Raw genomic sequence first — 23,246 nt, 5'->3', positions numbered from 1 at the left:
TAGCAGCCTTGCTTTTCCATCATAACTACGCACACCAAACTTGTGTTTATCAAGCACACGGATGCGCCTGTATCCACAAGAACATCTAACTCCTTTTTATTTATTATCACTCTTGCACGAAGAATGTCGTTCTTTATCAGACATACAGTGGCATATTTTTCAGGTAGTTCGGGCCGCTGAGATACACCATGGGTGGGTATATTCGGCGTTTCCACATTCGGACGTTTCGACCTATGTAGTGCATTTGGTGTAGTTGCATGATAGCTGTTTGGCTGTCTGATGGCGATGCTTCCACGCTGACTACCGCATGGTGTGGTTTCTACAACAATGTCTTTTAGACAGTAAAGAATGTTTTCTGCAGTCTTGACCTGCCGAGCTTGCAATTGTGTTTGACACTCTTTACTCATACCAAGCAACAGAACGGGCATGACTGATGTTTCTGGTAAATTAGGATTGGCGAGTTGAAGTAGTCTCCTTTTTTCAATATAGTAGTCACGGAAACTGCCCCTAGTGTGCTTACATGCAATTGCTTTATCCCACTGTTGTAATACATTTAAGGAAAAACAGGACAACAGGCTCTTCCATTCACACTACTCGTCCCTAACGTGTTCCACAAGCCGAATGTTGAACCACTTTCTTGCAGTGCCATACATAAAGAAGCGTAAGTTAAATACCATGTCTTCGTCAGTCACCCACTGATTATGCACAAAACCGTACTACTACAAGTCCAGCCACGAGGTAGGAAGTGCTGATATCCTATCGAACATGTCTGGTTTTACGGCGTCGCCTCGGTGATAGTTCTTACGCTGCATCGCTTTTTGTACCATAGCAGGCATAAGCTGTTTTCTAACTGTTTGCGTTCAGTCTGGATGAGCTGCAGAATTAATGCGGTGAAGTTTGGTTGATGATCAATAGCACCTCTTAGTTGAACTGGTTGGAAGAACTTAAAGTGCTCTTCCAGCACGCGCTCTTTCCTGGGGCACTTTTCCTCGGTTGCTCTCGCCCTAGTACGACCGCTGCCCACTCACCATCGTCGTACTTACCCCGACAACGCCCGAAAAAGCTAAAGAAATCTGTTCGCTTTAAAACATGCAAGTATGTTCTTTTTTTATGGTGGGAACCACGAGGATACTTTGAAGGTAGATGGACGGCAAGCTTGCTCATTAGACGCGCTGGTACCGCTCTCTTACGGTGGCTCTAAAGTGTCAGTACATTTAACAACGCTATAGGCTAGCCTTCGCGTCTTTGTGTCTATCTAGCTTCTCTGAATGCGAAATTGGCTGGCCGAATGTAAAATCTTATTTCAGATATCTTGGAATACAAATGCTCTAGAATAATAAAAATGGAGTTCGAATACGAGATCGTGTTCAAATCTGTAGTATAAACATGCATGATAATCGAGAAATTAAAGAGTGATGTTAACAAATGTTGGTATTTGCAGCGAAGCTGTTAATGACCAGGGTTCCGTGAATTTTTCATGTATGCGAGCAAAAACTATCATCAGCAATGGGAACTTCTCGCGCGTTCGTCGTCGTCTTCTTCCACAGCTGGCTCGTTGCCGCCTCTCGGCGTAACCGCGCGAACGCGCTCATGGTACTTCTCGCCCGTTCGTCGTCCTTGTCGTCGTCTTCCTCAACTGGCTCCGTTGCCGGTCATTATGCCAGCGTGCCCATACTGCCCTTCGCGTTCGTGCCACTGCTCCCGCCTTCGTCGTCGTCTTCGTTCACAGCTGGCTCCGATGGCGCTCATCATGCCAGCGTTCCCATTCTACCCCTCCCTCTGGGAAGGCGCTGACGGCACTGGACCACTGCTAGTCGCTGCAGTGATTTCGGTCTCAAGTTCTTTGCCTCAATATATCGCGAAGTGGAAACACGAATGTATACAACGAATATGTATAACGAATGTATAACACGAATGAACGTGAATGTATAAAAATACATGTATTTGCGTACCTTTCGTCATGATGACCACCGATCGAGACAATTAGTGTGTTCATACCTTTTTTCAAAATTCCGTGCCACCTTTTTGTCATGCGTTACACAGCTTCACTGATCATCTGCCTTCACAGAGTGGAATGGCTCATGATTTTTTGTGTTCTCACTAACAACGCTTGCTCGTGAAAATGATCTCCGTCAATGTGCGTAAACCAACTGTGCAAGTCTCGCTTGCGTACCTAGCGCAGTGTTTTCATTAGCTCACTCTTACATTAATTTGAAGAGACTGTACGCCAGAATATGAACGCCAAGCGTTTGTGTCGTTGTTGGTGTCGTGCGGCACAAATGTAAATATGTTGTACTCATTTAAAGTGATAGCGATGGCATCTTCGCAGTGGCACTATATGTTCATCCAACCAACCGGCATGGACAAACGAAAAACAAGGAGTAGAAGGGGACGGGACAAAAATAAGGAAACGTTCGCACCGAGAAATAGTGCCGGCCATTCCGCTTCATGTGAGAAACAAAAGTGCTGTGCATGTTAAGCAACATCACAATAGCAAAAGAAACACCTTATAAAACTGATTTATGATAGTCTATAAGCACGAAATGTTACCACCGAAAAACACAAACACTATAGTTGCAGTGCAGACACTCAAAACGTCACAAGTGAGAGAAATTGCTACAAATCAGTGTTTGAGAAGAAAATGCTTGCAAACATACATTCATGGCGCATACATATAATGTAATTTCAACCGGCAAAAATGTATATGTACTTTTTATTGTACTACTTATTTACAATATTACTGCCTTATAAAAAGTATTTAAGGACAGCAAGTGCATCATGATGAACAGTAGCTGTTCGTTACGGTACCAAGGCCTTCTTTCGACTCATTGGTCTGCGGTCAAATTTCATCAGTTTGAACACAAGTCGGCTTCCTGGTAATGTTAACAAATTTGCGGCACTCTAAAAGATGTTCTACATCCTCACATCCGCAATTTATATTTTTAGCATGGCCAACGCGGTGTGAAAACTTCTTTGTCTAAGTGCTGTCCAGTCACTGATGGTGGAGAAGTGGTTCTAGGTGCTCTTTGAACTATATCGATTATATAGAATTCAATAAGAGAATCATTATGATAAAGAAGTCTTATCAGTTCTATAGAACGATGTTCTTATATTAAACGCACATTTGCGTCTCTCTATAAAAAACCCTATATCTGATGTAGTTATAAAGAGTGCGGTAATCGTATTTTCTTGGTCTGCTGCACAAGATGTACATTTTCCGGGTAGGTTACAGTGTTTCGTATCCACTGGAATACATTACTGTGATGCGCCCCACTACAGCTTTAGTTATGAGCGTTAAATGGGCTAAACAACAACAAAAACAAAAAAAGAACAAGAAGAACCACTACGGAATGCAAAAGGCAAAATGGTGAACCATAGTAGTGGTCCTCGTGTTCCTAGTTGTTCTCCCTACAAAATATCTACAAGTTAATAACAGAAGGAGTACCTGGCACCGTATACCCTTCATTTCTTGGTAGTAAAAATAAACAAATAAAGAGGAGAAACCCTTGTATAATTGCTGTTGTCGGTTCATGGTGTCAAGTGTGCGTGAGTAGATGCCGCACCGTGACAGCGGGGCAATATCCATATATTTCAAGGCGGCGGAAAACCAGAACGGTCGTCCTTGCAGGTCGAGGCCCGTTGCCACAGCCGGCTACACCAGACATTCAGGCTCAGCTATACTTACTGCGTAGCTTGCTTCTCAAACAGCAGTTTACAACTCAAACTACTACCCCCCCCCCCCCCCCCCGCCTCCATAAAGAATGAAAGAAAAGAAAGCTTGTGAGACCGGATATTATGCTAGCCAACCGGAACGGTTGTTATCATTCACCTAAAAGAGAGTGCATTTTCTACCTCGCTTCCGCACGGCTGATTGATAAATCTTTTATACAAGCAAAAAAAAGGAATGTTATATTTCAGTCGTTCAACAAGAATAATAGAGAGACCATTTGTTTATGTTGCTCTCTGAAAGCGGTTATCAGCTGCTCAGGAGAAAAGGCTATTCACTGTTCTGGAACGCCATCTTTCACGCCTGTCACTGAAAACAAGTTTTCTCCACTCCTGCTGCGTTTCTTTCACGCAGCTCTGTCTCGCTACCAAAGAATTGAATACAGACTGCCTAATACATCAAAAATACACATTTTTTTTCTAAACTCTAAAATGTTGACGTCGAACTCGAGGATCCTCCGTATTCTGCTTGCGACTCGCGTGTTGTTTTCTGCGGCTGTCAATATTAAAGTGACGCAGCTCTCTAAAAGACACACTGAAGCGTTAACCACCGCACGAACAAACTCTCTTAAGGCCAGTCATCCGTCTTTATTCTTGTCTTTCTTACGCCATGGTTGCACCAGCCTCGGAGACACCGCATAAGCCTATCACGGTTTCAAAAGGTGGGGGACTCTAACGCTGTGAATGACAGCCTGCGCACTCCAGTTTGCGAAGCGATCGGGCCGCTTCGAGCTACAGGAGGGATAAAAGGGCACGACGGCCACCCTCAATCTTCTCACTGCTGTAGACACACGTTCTCTTCACTCTTTTTATGTTTTCCTGTCTATTTCGGCTTTCCGGTTTGATGCAGAAGGTTAGTTTGAGAGAATAAAGCGTTTCCCAGCCACACGTCATCATCCAAAATATCAACGCGTTCGAAGCTTACCGGAGCACCAGCAGTGACGTTGTATCCTCAGCGTGTCTCATCGTTTTCATTGTAAGAGTACTGAAAATACTACTTGCCCTTCGACGTACTGTGCAGTCTCCAGCATGCTTGTCTAGAGAGATAAGAACAGCGCTACGATGCGAAGGCTTTTATGTCTTCTTTCATAGCTTTTAGCGATAAGATCTGGAAGCGAGGTCCTGCACATCCGCATAAAGGATGCAAAAAGCATTACCAACTTCCAAGCGTTTCATTTTAGTTGGAAGCAGCATGTAACAATTACATGCGTGTCTGCCTTGGTCTTCCGAAAATGTGGTCTTGTGGAGGAACGATAGCTTAGGCCCACTGTTTAACACTGTTTAAATCTTGACCTGTTACAAGTTCAGCAAACGACCCGCATACATATAAGGCGGGTGGTAAAAACAAGAATAATGCTTGGATTATATCAAAATGCGAAATCATTCCGGATTCGGACAAGCTGTTGGTGAAATTCAACAATCTCCAAACAGACGGCATATATGATGTCGCTACGATTCTTTTCGTGGATCATGCCTCCTCTGGAATAGCCTCTAAGAATATTAAGCCTCAAGCAGCTATTATACAAGCAGAACTGGCATAAATGAGTGTGAAATATCCCCCTAAAAGGCACGTATTTACTGAAGGCTCCTCTACACAGCACAGCTCTTCCTGTAGTATATTAATCCTTTCCACATTTTCTCATGACATTTAGGGAGGCTAATGCCATCAACATTGGCCGAGCGGTATGCGATGAAACTGACGATGAACTACATACTACGGCAACTTCTAAAACAATGGACTATTTTCACTGGCTCAGAACAGGCTCAAAAGCTTGTGCACAAAAAACACTAGATCAGAACTACATTTTGCCCAGTACATAGCGTACCTACACCACTTGTCATCTAACGCTGGACGTCATCAAACGTGCGCAATGGTTGTTTAAAAAATTGACAAAATACTCAGTTCAGTGCGCGGAGTAGCGCTTGTAAAGGCGCGGTAGAGATAAGCTGCTGTTGACGCAATTTCATTGCAAATCAGTCTACGTCCCACCACTTCGCGCTCGTCCATGGGATGAATCAGCCATTCCATCCCTTGGGCGAATTTACATGATCACTGGCTCTAACACGCTACTATATTGTTCGGTGAAGCGAGAGCAAAAGGGCGACGCCCAAGTTCTCGAACCTCCCAACACCTTCAGTTGATCCCTGAATATTTACTCTTAAGTTTGCGTGTGCCCGTGTCAGGGAATAAAACAGTGATCGCGCCACCGCGAGGGCTCTGTGACGCTGTAACAGTCCACTGGGGTGATGAATGAAGAGCGTATGGCGTAAGTGGCATATCGAGTGGCGCCGGTTTTCCAGGATTGCGTCAGCTGGATCGTAGAAACAATTTGGGTCACCTGGGGGCGTTGCCTCTGCAGACGAAGAGCGTGCGCCTCCTTTCGTAACAAAAGAAAGCCGTCAACGCGCGGCGTTCGGTTGACATCGGTGATGAGTGCTCTTTTGGAGTGGCGAACTGAGAGCCAATGCAATACGTAGTTCAAGGAAGGGTGCAGATCAAATTTTTTTTATTCTATAGTTGTCATTTTGTTGTCTTAGACAAGAAAGAAGATCAAGAGGGGTGTAAGAAGGACCACACTACGCGATGGAAATCTGAGATGGTGGCAACTTTCCAAAGCTCGTGTAGGCGTGTTTCTCACACAGTCTAATCGAACCGTTCCTTTACCTATCCGGCGTATCTTTGTTGCTCGGTCGCTGAGTTGGTGTCTGTGGCTGCGTTGAACACCACACTAAAGAATAACACTGACGATCCGGGCCCGGGTACGCATTCGTTGGATACACATTCTAGACATGCGTTCCTTGAATTTGTGCCTACTTGACAATCAGGGGCCTCTAAAATGAATTCTTTGTTCTCCACTATAACGCCTCCAACCCGCCGTGGTTGCTCAGTGGCTATGGTGTTGGGCTGCTGAGCACGAGGTCGCGGGATCGAATCCCGGCCATGGCGGCCGCATTTCGTTGGAGGCGAAATGCGAAAACACCCGTGTACTTAGATTTAGGTGCACGTTAAAGATCCCCAGGTGGTCGAAATTTCCGGAGTCCTCCACTACGGCGTGCCTCATAATCAGAAAGTGGTTTTGGCACGTAAAACCCCATAATATATATAACGCCTCCAATCTTTCGCAAAGCCATCTGTGCATCTTCCGCCACTTATCCCAAGTCGGCCAGACTAATACAACGGTCGACAGTTTGTCACTTGTGAGTCATGTGCAAGACTAAATTAGGTGATTACGATTTAGATAGTGACGTTGCGTCGGTCGACTATTCAGCGTGATAATGTTGAAAGTACTTCCCGTGAAGGCTCGTCTCTTCAGCACAGCGGGGCAGAGTACAGGATTCAATATCTACTTCACCGTAGTGACAAATGGAAAATAGGTGAAACTTAACTAGAGGGCAAGTTTTGCGAACGCCGTATATGCGGGACAGGATGCAGAAAAAAAAAACAGAAAGACAAAGAACGTCACGGGTAGTTCACGTTCATGTGACAAGCGCAAACAACGGCGAGATATACTAGTGCCGAAGTTAAAAGACATACATAAACAGAAAATTAGCATATTAGAGCTTCCTCGCTAGATGCACGTTCCAATTTTTCTCTAAAAGCCCCAAGAAATCCCCCGTGTGCAGAAAAATTATACAACCGCTATTTTTCTTGTTTCCATCACACAAAGTAACTCTGAAGATATATTGAAATATTTTTCTTCCCGTAAAGATTATGTGGCCATGAGAGATTAACGAACGGGCTCTAGACGGCCACATCGCGGATAACATCTGTGCAAGGGTCATGTCTTCGATTGCGCTTGTGACATATTCAGAAGAGCCGAAGGCCAAGACATCCGGCAGCAGGTGTAGGCGCTTTTTCTGTCATTTTCGATGGAGGTATCGTGTTTGATTGCGAGGGCGTTCAGTTTCTCTTTCCACCACTTGAAGCCATGGGTTGCGAGCCTTATAGAAGGTCACGCAGCCGTGGACTAAGCGAATAGAGCGCTTGATTTTTCTCTCAGCGAAATGTGGGACGGGGCCATTGGGCAATCGTTCGACGTCCACCGTGGGTGAATGTCTACTTTCGGAAACGAGCACAGGCATTACCAGCGCCTGTGCTCATTTCTACAAGCGTCTTTCATCGGGCATGTGTGAGCCACTTGTAAAAGATCATACTACTTCAAACTTGTAGTGGACAATCTCCCGCAAACTCTTGTCAAATCTCATCCCGAATGCTTTGACCATTGCGCGAATTTCTGCACAATTTTCCCACGAGACGTTCCGAGCGTGTAAAGAGATGCCATATTTCCGATGTTTTGCTACCCGCAAACGCCATGAGAGAACGGGACAGTTCTGGATATAATTATTTGTCATGTTGAAGGAGGCGTGATCCCTACGCCCAACTTTGAAAAGCCAACATGGTAATTCATTTGGCTGTACAAGACGTATGTAGTGGTATGACTTCGGCTGGAATCGACAGGAGCGTCCTGGGCTGGCATACACCAACAATTATTAACAATTAACACACACACACACACACACACACACACACACACACACACACACACACACATATATATATATATATATATATATATAATGAGCGAGAATGCGCGGGAAGGTTGGCCGGAGGAGTGGACATAAGTTTATAGTTTACGAGACATAAAGAAAGTGGTCTGGTTCCTGTAGTTCCTTTATTGCCGTTGATTCATACGCCACAGTGACCAAAGATATAGTGACAGGTCACATCAAGAGTTCATACTTGGAGCGGAGCTAATTTGACACATCTTCATTATCTATGTGTCTATTTAGCTCACATCAGAATATGTGGATATCGAAGGACTATGTTGTCAACAGGAAGTCATTATAGCGCCCTCCGTTATAATGAGTTCCTTGTGACAAAAGAAGAAGAATTGAGGTTCTGGAGACCTCAATGCAACAACAATTGCAAGAACGTGATCAATTGTCTCGAAGTTAGCTTGATAATACAATACCACAATGCAGACCCATCGTATCTACCTACGAGTCAGCGAATTGGGTGCAGAGACGACGACGCTGGCTCGTAGGGAACTGCAGCAGCTGCAGGGAAACGGGTCATTATCGCTACGAAATGCCATGCTCCCCACCGTAATGACTCTAAATGAACTGAATTTCTTCGATCAATAAGAAGGACTGACTATTAGTCTCGTTGGCCTTCCATTCTAACTAAGCTATGTTAGTGTATAATAAATAAGCGCAATATTGCTAAGTAATATAACTAGGATATTAGCATATACTGCGCCAAAGTTACTTAGCAATTTAACCTAATATAATTTACAACCTAGGGAGAAAGGGGGATGGATGCAGCGCCTGCTAGCCGTGGAAGGGTAAAAGAGCACAGAAGAAGGATAGTGAGTGAAGAGCAAGAGTTGTTAACAGGGAGGTGGCATAGAGAGCGAAGAAATGGAGACAGTAAAGAGGGATTGACAAAACATTAGTGGACTCATTGAAGGAAAACACAAGAGAACAACACAAGGTGGTGGGCGGATGAGGAGACGAATTTTTAAAAATTTATTTATGAATACTACGATCACAGAGCGATCATAGCAGGGGTGTAACATAGCAAACTGCATGAAAGAATAAGGCGCAACATACAAAACACATGGAAAAATCAAACTACGTAGATATCAATAAATAGCATTATTGGTGTGAAACAAAATAGCAGAACAAAGCTATAAATAACACTGTATTGTACAACAAGCAATAATAAGCATTAGAGATTACTGTAAGTGTTTCTGGAACGACGACAAGGAATCTTGGGTCACAACACCATTAGAAAAGTTATTCCATTGTTCAACAATGGTTCTAGGAAGAAAGAGTACTTAAAACAGGTGTTTCGTGGAACTAGACGCTTTGCTTCAAAATAAAATCATTGCCTTGTAGCGTATTCTTTAGAGCGAATGATAATAGGCGATGAATCAATCATCATCTCGATGCACGCCATCTATTATTAAGGAATGCATCACGCCTATCAACATTGCATCTGGCGTCTGCTATCCATTATCAGCAATGTGAGGAGGCTGCTACCGCTACCACTTCACCCCCGCTCTCCCAAAGGCACAATGTGACAGCGCTAAGCGCAGATTTATCTCCTTATCAGACCATGCGCAATCTTGCAGTCTTCCTTTAAAGTTTTGCGAATATTTCTTTAATTCAGTAGAAGCGCCAGTCGCGTGTTTGAATAGGGTATTAGTAAAGGTTTGACGACGTAAATACGTGTTATATGAGAGAATTTTAATTAAATTAGGGTGTTTAACGTATCAAAAGCCACTATCTAATGAAGGGGCTCGCCGTAGTTGAAGACTCACGATTAAATTTGAGGGCCTGGGGTTCTTTAATGTGCACCTAAATTCAAGTTAACGGGCGTCCTTGCATTTCACCCTAATTGAACTGCGGCCGTTCGACAACGTGACCTCGATATTAGCAGTGCCACGGCACATCCACTGGGGGCTACCGCAGCGAGTGATACGTAAGCACAGTTATAAAAGTTTGAGTCCACTATTTGAGAATTTGTATAAAATAACATTAAAGGGATTCTGGCGTCTTGCTGGTACTCTAGACCACTGATCTATTCGCAATAAACTTGATCTCTACAACGGCCATCTTTGAAGCTTGTGTGACATCTACAGTTTTTCTTATAGTACTTAGCAAATTCGTTCCTGGTGATATTTTGTAACAAGTTCTACATAGATCGTGGGGTCCATGATTCCCTCTTAAGTTTCTTATTGAAGCTTGTTGTCGGGTGAATTATATTTGACTAGATACTTGAACACGACATCTAAAAGAGGACAGGATGAAGTTGTCTTCGCGTCTGACAATGCAAATAATTTTCATGAATTTCCAAATATAACCAATGTCATCATGAAGGGGTTTGCTTTGGATGTGCCGACTATTTCAACACGACGGTGCAAATATAAGTACTAAAACGAAACAGACAAATCGTTTAGCCCTACACCTGTACTTTCTTTTTTTACTCGGTGCACCTTGCGCCAAAGCACCGTTCACATGGCCCGCAACATTCAATCAAATTTCGAAGCCCACTTCGAAGCTCTCCTATTACGAGCGTTTTCCGGTGCCAAAAATATCTTGCAGCGTCGCAAGCAAGGGTGTCATACAACTATAGGCACCCCTTGGAAAAGAAAATTGCCCATAAAAAGCGCTATCAATTTTTTTTTTTTTCAAATTGACCCATGCGGGCTTTTCTGCTATAATAACAAGGAACGCATGTCCTAAGATGGAAACGTGATTTTGAAGACTTCCTTAACGAGTTACCGCCACTTTTCAGCATAGGGTATGTCTGTTCTCACGTAGCCTTTTTCATGGGCCGATCTCTGATATAGTGTAGTCTGATGTCCGACGCTATTCCTACTCTGCTTACGCGAGGCGTGACGTGATTGAATGCCGTGCACAGTGACGCCACCTTTTCGGCACGTCGGCGCAGCGGCGTGGAACGGGACCGGCCCTCGCTCGCTCGCTGCTCGTGTTCGCATCGCCATGTCGTGCCAGAACAAACTGTTGCCCGGATCCGACATTGAAGGGCGGAATAAGAAACGGCCGACGCTCTAGACGTCGCTACGTCACGCACTCAAAAAAAAAAAAAAAGTCGCAAGGTGATTAAATCTCTGTTGACGTCGATCATACGCTGTCGTTTTCTTACCCCTAACTCAGCCAGGAAGGCATTGTATTTTATCAACTTCAACTAGAGGTGGAATAGTATTCCAACTTTTTATGTCAGGGAACATGTCACGGCTACTGAAGCGGTGGTATTTATTTCGAATGAAACGAAGCGCTGTGCCCATACTTGAGAAAAACAGCGTTAGCAAAGACGAGGACGAAGAAACTAAAGCGTGTTCAGGCAGGAGCGTTTTGGCCAAGTATGAATTATTACTCATTGCATGCGACTTTCCGGATTTTATTTTAACAGGTAATTCTGCGCTCTTTAATGCTAATTCCATAGATATTGGGAAATTCCTGCTCCATATTATTTAGAATAATCCACCCATTTTTTGGTCCATACCACATCGTGGGTAGGAGCCACACACGTGATAGGCAACAACAACAGCGAACGTGCAACAAAATGCCCAAGTTTCCCTGCTACTTCTCCGACCCCGGTGCACTACAGTGTTGTGTGACTCTAGAACGGCAGTGAAGAACTACGCCAAGGGTAGGGTATGCAGTGAGGCTGTGCGCATACTGCGCAAAGCCGAATACATCGGACGCAAAAGTGCTGTGGTGATCAAGTGGTTTCCGGCCCACATGGGCAGTGACGTGTCGGAACGCGGGAACGTGAACCACAATGAGACGGCCAACTCGGCCGCGCGAGGACTAACCAACCGCGCAGCTGCAAGCACGGCCGACTCGGAGTGTTGGTCGCGGTGCAGTGCCAAGGACAAGATGACCACCTTCAACGAAATAGTGAAGTGGTACAGACTTAATAGACAGACTATGCCACCACCTCACCCGGGGATTACACGGAAGGAGGCAGTGTTATACAGGCAATTACAGACGGGGTCCCTGCTCACCCCGGTGCTAGCTAAGCACGTATGTCCGAGCGTGTACGCGAGTGACGTGTGTAGACTGTGCGCTAAGGAGAGAGCCACCGCGGCTCACATCCTTTGGGACTGTAGTATAAATCCACGAGAAGCCAGCGAGAAGACGACGATCTCGCTGCAGCTAGAGGCTGCAACGAGGAGCTATGACCAAGATACACAACTCAAGGCCGTCCAGCAGGTGTCGTCAGCTCTAGAGAGGCAGCGACCACGCGAAACCGAGGAGAAGGGGGCAGCACCTCCAGGAAGGGAGCGGCGGCCCTCTCGGATCCGCGGAAGTAGCGAGGAACCAAGACCTCGAGGAGCACAATGCACGAGACTGACGTAGTGGCCGCGTCGCGGTAAAAGCTTGTCCTCCCTGCGTGGAGGGAGCCTAACCGACTCTGCAGGCATTTTCGCTAAAGTTGCTCTCTCTCTCTTAAGCGCTGCGCAATCAGGCTCAGTGCGGTAGAACTGCAGCTTTCGTAGTTTTCGCGTGCTGCCGCACCCCTTACAGACACGTTTCGCGTGCCTACTAACATTGCAGCCTGCTGTTGAGAACCAGGCCGCGGGTTGCATTGCCGTCCGCGACAGTCGCACTTCGATGGACGTGAAAAAAGAAAAGAAAGAAAATCGTTCGTGTGCTTGCATTTAGGTAAACGTTAAAGAAACTCATGTCCTCAGGACCATTCCGGAGCACTCCAATACGGCATCTCTCACAACTTGCTATGTTGTTTTAAGAGGTCAATCAAGCTCCTCAAATAAATGAATGAATGAATGTTTCAGCCTCGTGGCGGTTACCAACGGATTACACCATCATGGTTTGAGGGCGGCGGCTGCGAGGACTCATTTGTGCGGTATTTTGTTGCAGCGCACGAAGTCGCAGCTCCGTTGCTGGGCCCCGGCGCCCGAATGCCGACAGTCTGCCCTTTATTATACATCACAGCCAACCTAGCAACTAATAATTGCATTAAGAAACTATTTGCAAGAATTTTTTTCAGGTGTCCTCACGGGAAAGAAGGTTACGTAGAACGAAAAATATATTCAGAAAACAAGAAAACACAAACAAACAGACAAATATCTAGAGTAGAAAGTTATATTTGGTTTATCGTCTCAGAGCTCCTCTACCAGGAAAAAGGTTCACATCCTCATTAATCACCTGCTGCTCTCTAAACACGCCACCTTTTTTTTTCTCGAAGTAACTGCTTTTTGGATTCTCCAACCAGGGATGTCGTCGGGGCTCAGCGTCGAAACCGCGACCATGTGGTGGCCCCTAGAACTCTGCAGCCTCTGAGTACTGTTCTTAATGTTGTAACGTGGAGCACCTGTTCTTATTTTTTCTTCCTATTATTTCAAAGTTTAGTTCCACGGCGTAGGGTATAGTAAGGCCGACGGGGCGGCACCCGGTCTCTTAGAGATCAGTGACAAGTTTAAATGATTGGCTGCAACGCGTGCTGCCTACACCACCGATAAATCAATTTGGTGGGGCCCAGATATTCTCGCAGACGCGAAAAGAAGAAAGCAAGAATGAGAAAGAAGGAAAGCCCGAAAGCTCGTTCAGATGCGCGTTTGACGCGTTGTGCAAAAGAAAGTGCCACCTACGCGCCGCGCTCCCGAGAACGTACGCACTGGTTTGCATGCGTATACGCGTCTTCGCCTGCCGCTTCTTCGTCGTTTGTTTTGATCTCTGGGAGGATGTATTTCTTTCAGTTCTTGCTTCTTTTGTTTTGGTTTGTTTTGTTTTTCTTGTTCTCTACGATCCCCATCGTCTTTGCAATTTTGCTTGAAAAGCAAAAATCGGAGGCTTAATTCGCTTGGCGGTGAAGCTGGCATTGCAATACTTCACCTACCCCAAAGTCAGTTCTAACTGACATGTACGAAACGTCCCTGCACGCTGATGAGGTTGGCCCGTTCGCACAGTGTGCGGAGGAGATGCCATCTAATCTTGCTTCAATCACTGATAAGCTGAACAATTGAAAACGTGCTTTTGAAGCAATTTTTTTGAAGCAACCTTTCTTTCTTCCTTCTTTTTTTACTGGAGAGTATGTTAGTAGGGATGTTAAGCGGATGGGCTAGTTTTGAATGCTTGCGAAGCGATTTTGTCGTTCTATTATTATCACTTTTTTTCTGGATCGGATGTCAGTAGGAATGTTATGCTGATGGGTTAGTCTTGGATCCCACGATTCATTTCATTGTCTTAAACGTAGAAGTGCAGTTGTCCCAAGTAGTCACACGAAACCCGGCGTATGAACAGAAAATCTCGAGGCGCATAAAATCACAGTCGGAATGCGTAAGGCAGGCAGTCTTAAGTGATGATCTGCAGCGAACCATATATATATATATATATATATATATATATATATATCTAGTTGTGGTTGAGGCAATTATGCTGGCCTCAGCAGTAAAATGAAGTAAGAGTAGGACGTACGTTGCATTTGCACAGTACATTTTACTGACATTTCGGCTGGTGGACCAGCCTTTGTCAAAGTAACACGTATATGCCTTTCGCTTTCCTTATAAACCCGCGATACATGAGATAAAGTTGTGCACAATAATAACAAAGAGGGAAATAGCATAAAAATACATGCATACATATTTTAGGTTGTTTTTCTCGTTATTATTATTGTGCATAACTTTTATTATTGTGCACAACAGAGCTGGTATCATGAGAAAGCAGAGTCGAGTGGGGCGAACAATTAGTTCGTGAGCTTCTAAAATCATAAAATTTGTAGACACAGCATGCAGACAGCCGGCGCACGATAAACGTAACTGAAAACCACTGGGAAAGGCCTCGAGTCTGCTGTGTGTACAGATTTTGTTGATGATTGTGATGTTTACTGTCCCGGTGACTTCCTGAAAGACTACAGTTTTAGAATTACTCGGGAATATTGAAGTTACCTGCCATATTTGAGCTATTGCCCCATTAGGAATTACTCGAGAATATATATCCGCTTTCGCCGGCGCAGTGCCTCAGGCTTCCCAAAATAATCCTATAGGATCGCTGCCGCAAGAGGGGTCTGTTATTTTGCATGTTCCCTCGTACTGCAGTGGCATTCATTCCGCCGGGTAGGTCTCAGTAAATTCTTGTTTTGTTACGATGGACCCTACGGCGTGTTACTCGTCACCATCGCCACTTACGATATCTGACCCATCGCCGATCCAGCAGAGTCTACACCACCGCCCTCAGCTATCGTACATGTCGTAAGACTTAAGCCCTATGCGTCACGACCACCTCTGTTCTGTCCTGGCAAGCGCCGGGTTGGCGTTCTTTCGCCAGTTTGGAGGGACGGTTACTGTAGGTCGGACGACGAAGTGGCTAGAGGCACGCTAGAGCTTTCGTCTCCGTCGTGGCTGCATATGGTTTTTATTACCTTGTAATTAAGTGTAAACATACGACATCCTCGTAACGATATGTTTGCTTGCTTGACAGCAAGAACCTGCTGTTGTTGACGCCTGAGCTCTTCCAAGTTTCCTGCAAGCTGTTAAGCGGCGTTCACTGCTCGTTTGTAAATGTTGTCTGAAAGCCGCATATGTTCGGCAACTCCAGATGGTGGAGGGACGCCGGATTCATGCTTCGATTTATCTCGTGGCTGTTATTGTCCGAGTTTGTGATAGATTTCTGATTAACAAAGCTCCGGCGACGTGCGTGTGCGCGTGTGTGTGTCATTAACGTACACTTGGCACGAAAGGGAAAGCGAGGAGCGGGCTGGCAACTGCCACCGGAAGGGGTACAACGCCTGCCTACTCTTCAGAAAATAGGAGACAGAAACATAGAAATTCAAAATAGGAAAAAGGGGAGGAGAGAGGAAAGAAAGAACATTATGCATGTAAACGCATGTATGCATATATGCATGCATACATGCGCTTTTTTTAGCCTCCACAATTGCTAATGGAATAACTTTTATTTGTCCCATACTTTCACAGAGTCAGATGCCAAGAGCCTTCAAATACTTGCGTAGAATTTCTTTCAGCCAAGCAGCTCCAGGGTTTTTGCAATTAAAGGGCGCCACATTGTCATAATGAGTGCCTGTTAAACATGCTCCCTCATGGTGATTCAAAAATGCAGCCTTCGACGCAGGTTGCCTTTCTATTTTTATGTTACGATCATTACATTCGCTCGAGTACGGTTATGAATAAGAACCCTAATTACTTCTTTGCCGAAAAGTATTTCGCAAAAGTTTAGAAAAAAAAAATAGAAAGCACAACCACAAGCCAACGCAGAGTCTGGCGCCGATGGCGAAAGAAGGTATTCATTTCCCTGACTGTTCGAGAATTTTTAAAGCTTGGGCACCAGCAACGAAAAGTGCTACTTAAAGACATTAATTTCGAAATTTAAAGGCGGAAGTAGACCGTCATTTGTTGCCAATTAAGAAGGCCATAAGATTTTCACATTTCCGCCATATTAAGCGACGCGCCTACCCTTACATATATGCACCTTTATACCATTATATATATTTCAATTTTCTCGGAAGCGCTATTTTTCCAAGTTCACCTAATTGCGCGTCGTGCCTGTAGCTTCTGTGGCGACACCGCTTTCGCTAATGAATTTGCAACCATAGAGCCGCGGTATAATATTCGAATGGGAAACATAGTTTCGCACCATTATGAATAAAATTCAAAAGGAATAACACGATGCAGATAAAGACAATTAGGATGTTCTACATCTACCGCCTTGACCGTGAGCGGCACTGGCTAACACTCCCAGAGCCTAATTTTGTGTAGACATTCACAAATACCCTGGAAAGTGGAGGAGAGGATGGTCATCGTGGTAGCTTGACTGTAAAGGAACACACGCGTAATGCGGAAGGAGCAGGTCAGGCCCCAATCTGCCGCTGCTTGTCTTTTTGTCCCCATTTATTCGCGTTTTCCTTATTGTTTCTGCAACTGAACACAACAATTAATTTTCCCGGTGCTTTCTGGGGCTTCGTTGTTCGTTTTCACTGTATAGTTGTAATCTAGGGATTATCGAGCGCCTTGAACTCCATTATTATTGTAGCTCGTTTGGCTTCTTGTCTACTGCCCCTCCCCCCTGTATAAACAAAGCAGAATAAAAAGAAAAAAGGCCTGCGAATATAGTCCGCGGAGCGGCGCAAATCTGACGTGCTGAAATTCGAGGAAAGATGCCTGTACATTAGGGGATAAATTTCCCCAGTAAATGACGCGCCAGTCATGCTGGCGATGAGCAGGAAGAGACAATTTTTGTATGTACTGGAGAAGAAAAGGGTAAAAAATCGATAACTTTAGACAAGAAGGCTGATTCACAGTGAGAAGTGTTCGTCAAAGTACTGGCACCACTGCGCACACGTCCCTCCTCACAGTGCAGGTATGCCACACACTTTGTTCGAATGGGGTCAATAGATTGGACTGCGTGGGAGAACGTCCTCTCCCGGATTTAGTCTCAAAGCTATGGCATTTGCTGTAGTTCCCATCGAACATTACGAAGACTCGGAGGCGTGTTGTTCTGACTAAGTTATCTAGAAGTTGCTGTGCCTGTTGGGCGAGCAAGCAGAGGCTTTCAAATAATTCATGAGTCTCTTGTTAGGCGCTAATCAGGTATGCCGGTCGCATTGTTATGGCGCGCGTATGTGTTCCTTCCGCGTACAAACATTTGTAAGTATACGCTTTGATTTTCCTGCATCGGCCATTATCCTCGACACCACCAAACCAACTCGTAACCCACTTCGATCCACTGGTTTAGTTAAGACCACCGAGTATGTGAGTGCGGCTCTGGAGTTGCCGGAAAGACACTTTAGTCGGATTCGCTCTGTTATTTAGGCATTTAATTTAAATTTAATTTAAATGCTCGCTGTCAAAAACATGGTGGGGAGGTGTCTCGCATCGTGTCCTGCCAAAAAAAGAACACTACAAAGACTATAAAAGAACGAGGGTATAGAAAGCAACTGATTAATCCTGTGAAGCGCTTCTAGTTGTCTGACATGAAAGAAAAAAGAAAAAAAGAAAAACGGCCCTTCGTGCGGGGCAGTCCGAGCTTTGATGCGCATGCTCGCAACGTCCAGCTGTAAGCCGCGGCTTACTCCGAGAATCCACGTCTCCCCAACTCTGGTGATAAAGACCCCTTTTCAAGCACTAACTTGAATAACATTAACTTATTATGTACCGTTCCTCGAAATATCCAAACGTTGTATTCAGTGTGATCAATACGCGTTTACCGTTTAACATTCATTTAACAGAACGATCGTGCCACTGCAATAACAGTGACACTATTGCCGGGAAAGTGTTATTTAATTTGTTCAGTATTTCTTTTCCTTAAATAGGTCTGCATGAATAGCGCCGAACTTTTGGACGGCCGGCTTCACTCTATCGTTCGGCTCTAGCATACTGAAAATCTACGCTGCGTTTTAACAACACGAACAGCATTTTTCAACTACAAGCATCCATTCTCGCTTGTTATTTAATGATTTAATTGTGACTCGATCTTATTTTTATCGCTGTCTATGTTTTCGGCGCTCAATTCTCCGTTCGTCAAGGTGCTCAGAAAGCTTTATTTGGCACATTTATACTTCACATGAAGCATGTACTGTCTCTTGCGACGACTGCTATCGGCAGCTAGTAAATACACGTTATTAAGGACAACATGATAACTTTCGTGTACTTGAAATCACAGGAGATGGGTTTCGAAAATTTTACGCGGATCACTTGAAGCTTCTTTCTTTGTTTCAATTAATAGGAAGTCTGACCATATCGTTAGTTTTCATATATGCGTCCTTGAAGTAGGGAATGAAATAAAGTGGTGTCCCCGTACCTTTTGTTCTAAACTGCTCAAAGAAGGCTTTCTAGGAAAACAGTATAGAAACGGAAATAACTTTTATCGGAAGTTGGGGGGTGGCTAACCTCAAAATTGTGATAGTCTCGGGATTCCTATTAAGTGGGCGTACTTTGACCCCTGACATACTTCATTGCCGCATATACCGTGTGTGGGAGTAAGCGAATAATTAAAGAAACATCAAACAGCGCTTCGGAGACTATCCCACAATTTCTGGGGCTTACCTCTGCTATAAATGCTTGCAAATAAAAAGTGATTCTTTCTTCTCAATTTTCGCAATACAAATAACTTGAGACAGTAATGTTAAGAGAAACTTCGAGTTGTCAAGAGCTGGTCGTACAAAAGTCCAGGTAAATTTCTTACTGTTAAAAACATAATGCTGATACAACGCAAATGTTGGAATCCACGTGAAGCGAAGCTTTAGCGAAGGTATTAATAACTTCTTTACAAGTAACCACGATGCGCAAACTTTGTTTACTCTCGCTCTATGCGATGTGTGATCTCATGCAATGTTTATTTTTACGTAGCGCAGAGGTGACAACTTTAACCTTATGTATGTTTTATATTTATGCACTGCCCCGTTTACAAGCGATGCTAAAACGAAAACGCCGATTCAGGCAGATGTATGCTGTGAGATTCCTACGCAGTGATGGGACGAGGACGTATGATGCTTATCGATGGAATAATGGTTATGGCAGTCGTATAAGCGCAGATAAGTACGACATATATGTAGCTACGTTTAAGTACTCTGTACCTTTTGCGTCACAGCGGCTCTTAGACATTCTAGAGTATTGGAAAGAATGAGCACATGCCCAGGTGGCAAATGTGGAATGACTAACTCAAGAAAAAACAACTTACTCAAATAATTGTTGAATATATTGAGCTATCTTATTCCCAAGTCGGTCAGCTTTAAATCTACCTGTGAGCCGACATCGTATGTTCAGGTTTTACGCGGGAAATTATTATTGTCACGTCTTCAGCTGAGGCGGTGAGGTTCCCTAACACTTCTGTAGGACCTACCCATATTCCCACACCCTAGAATAGGCCACAGAGCCATGCCATTTTGACGAACATTCATTCATTCATTCATTCATTCATTCATTCATTCATTCATTCATTCATTCATTCATTCATTCATTCATTCATTCATTGTTCGTGTTACGCAGAACGGAAGTGCCCTTGCTTTGCACTACATTGTCAGTCGGCATACAAGGTTATACGAGTATAAGCTCGTTCACTGGTACTTGCATTCGGCGCACGCATGATCTTCGTATAAATATCGACAAATATGCCCGCCGAGATACGGACCCAACCAGCAGCATAAAGCAGCCAGCAGCAGCAGCCACACAAAACCCGGAAAGGTAGGCAAAAGAAGCTTCGCATCCAAATTCATATTGAGAAAAGGCTTATGTCATTTACTCCTCCGTGCAACAGCCTCCGGTTCTGCTTAATTTGCAAAGACGCGGGGAACCTATTTCGTCTTGTGCGGACGCTTGAAAAGCCCCGAACTGCCAGATGCAGAAACACTTCAGGTTTACGACGAATGCGTTGTACGGATCTTCACGCTTGATTTCCTTCATCGCAGACGTAACTTTGAAACTCCCGAAAGTGTATTAGAGTTGCAACGCCTTCATGCGTCTTGGAATGTAGGAGACATAAACCTCGTCGAAACCAATTTCACCGGAAGCACATTACTTTGACAGATCAATTTTTCTCTCTGACGCTGCACCTGTTGTCTACAGCGCTGCGTAGTTAAAGATAAAACTTTGCAAGTCTCAAATTATAATGATGTTTATCCCACGATGTTGCGTTAGTTTTTAATAAATAGCTGGCTTTAAAGGTATCATTTTGGAAGCGTTTAAATTACGCTCAGCCTTCGTGCTCACCGTTTAACGCCCTCACTTTAGTTTGCCGTACTGTTTTTGAAATCGACATACATATATCTAGAAACCCTTTGCTTCCATTCTTGGCGAGTGCACGTTTTTTGGCACCAATATGTTTCCTCGCCAGACGAGTTTTCGTCGAACACTTGACTATGTCGTTCTCGGATAATCCCTTATGTCCAGGCACCCAAAGTGCAGTAATTGAATTTATCTGGGCAGGCACTAGAAAAGGAAATGTATGTAAAAGGTTAGTCCCACTATTCGTTGTGAGCGATAGACAAAAATATAAAGAATCCATTATTATGACTATCGTCAATGTTGATGAATAACGGTACAGCTAGAAATTAAGCCAGAAATAGGGATAATGAGTCCTTAGTTCCAACTTTTTTTTCCTTCTTTCGCAGTCCCTACCTGTCCTCGTTTATTTGTCTTTTCTAAGGAAGCTATGAGTTAAGTGCGTCTTAGCTTTAGAGGCGGGAGTTGAGTTATATTCGAGCGGGCTGAACTGTGGTCGTCACAACGGCAAAGGCGGCGCTTGAAATTTAAAAAAGATAATAATATAAAGCGGAATAACCACTAGTCCACAATCAGCTATTGCTGAACTTGATATGAATAGATAATACTAAATTATTGTAATTAGTATTCCAATCGAGGATTGTCCGTGCCAAAGAAGAACAAACCACTCCACTTCGCCTCGACATATTTGACCGCGCTTACGTGTAATTGTAGGGCAACTTCAACAATTAGTGCTAAATTTGAGGTTCAGTTTTATTGTCGAATCTTTCTCCCTAGCTTCCCCCGTCTATATATTCATCTGATCTTGGAACAAACTTGTGATTTCATGTGAAATTATTTCGCTTTTTCTTCCATCCTAATTCGCTCATGTGCTGCGTACTTCACCATTCAAAGCACACGCTATAGGCGGGCGATCCCGGCCGAAAGAGAGAGCAATGTTTTTATGACTGGCTATATAGACAGCATTCTGTGGCGTTAAAACCCGCCATAAAAGGATTCGGTTTTTTACTCAACGCACACGCTATAGTACGTAAACATACTTTTTTCCTAGCGTTTATTACCACAAGGAAAGAAAACATCTGCTCAACCCTTCTATGAATCACGAGAAGGCAGACAAACGTAATCGTACGGCCGCCCCGACTATTTGTAACGGCATGCTTGCGCCATGAAAACCGATTAATCACTAAGCGGCGTGTAATTCGTACATATGGAGTGATATACATTTAACATTGGGTGAGCAGAAAATCGAGGCGTTTTGAAATGACGCTGGCTACCCCTTTCACCTAATGTCAGTAGAAAAAGTAAAAGGTCCCAACAGCGAAAATCCGACATGGTGTTCAGACATAAAATGTAATGCGAGTCGTCCACATATAAGAAACACTGGGTAGCCCACCAGCAGAGAACACGCAGGCCTTGCCTGTTCTTGCGTGAGCAGCATACAGGGCTCCTCTAGACGTGCTTCTGGCTGTGATTTGGATAAAACAGGCGTATTGCAGTCACGTAGTTATTACGGCGCTGCTTGCACGGTATGAATCTTCATAAGCTAGAAATGTAGGCTTCCTTGCAGACAGAAAGTACACCCCCTCCTACTCCTTACCCCCAATTTGATTCCTAGTGAAGTTAAAAGAAAGAGGGCATTCTAAGGGAATTTAGTCTGGAGGCATTATTTTATAGTATAGAGTAAAACTTCAGCGCTCCCTAATTAAGTGTAGTCTCCTTACAGGCATGTTAATTATCGTTAGTCTTAAGTAAACGTCAAATGAACCATGCGTGTGACTGACAGACGTGATTATTGGCTTTTCTTCATTTTTTGCTCCGGTTCTTGGTTATATGAAAGCCCTGAAGCAAGGACACCTCTTCGTTTTGTCGCTCGATGTGTGCTGCCTAGAGTGATTTTGAGGGCGTGCTAAACTTGAATAGGCAAAAAGAAGATTCTAAGGCTAGGTTCTCTTTATTGGGGCAATCTGAGAACTAATGAGCATGGTACTAAATCGTATCCAGACGTGCGCTGCAAGAAGAAAAATAAACAGTGCTACAGAGGCGACAAAATTAAGAAATTGAGAAGCAGCAACCTTGAATCACTCAAACACGAGTCGCTTATTGGTCTTTTTCTTGATGAAGACAATTCTTTGCGTGTGGAGATTTCTCTCCATTATTGTTCTTTCTTTTTCTTTATATACTATCGTCTGAGATGATTTCGGCGATATTGACAAAGCCGGTCCTAAAGAGCCCTGCCTACATTGCCGTTTTTTTTTACATTTAAAGGAATATTATAATTTCATGACTTCGAAG

Source organism: Dermacentor andersoni, chromosome 2, assembly GCF_023375885.2.
Source record: "Dermacentor andersoni chromosome 2, qqDerAnde1_hic_scaffold, whole genome shotgun sequence".
Classification (NCBI taxonomy): Eukaryota; Metazoa; Arthropoda; class Arachnida; order Ixodida; family Ixodidae; genus Dermacentor; species Dermacentor andersoni.
The sequence above is the reverse complement of the archived record's forward strand: the minus strand, read 5'-3'. Positions refer to the sequence as shown.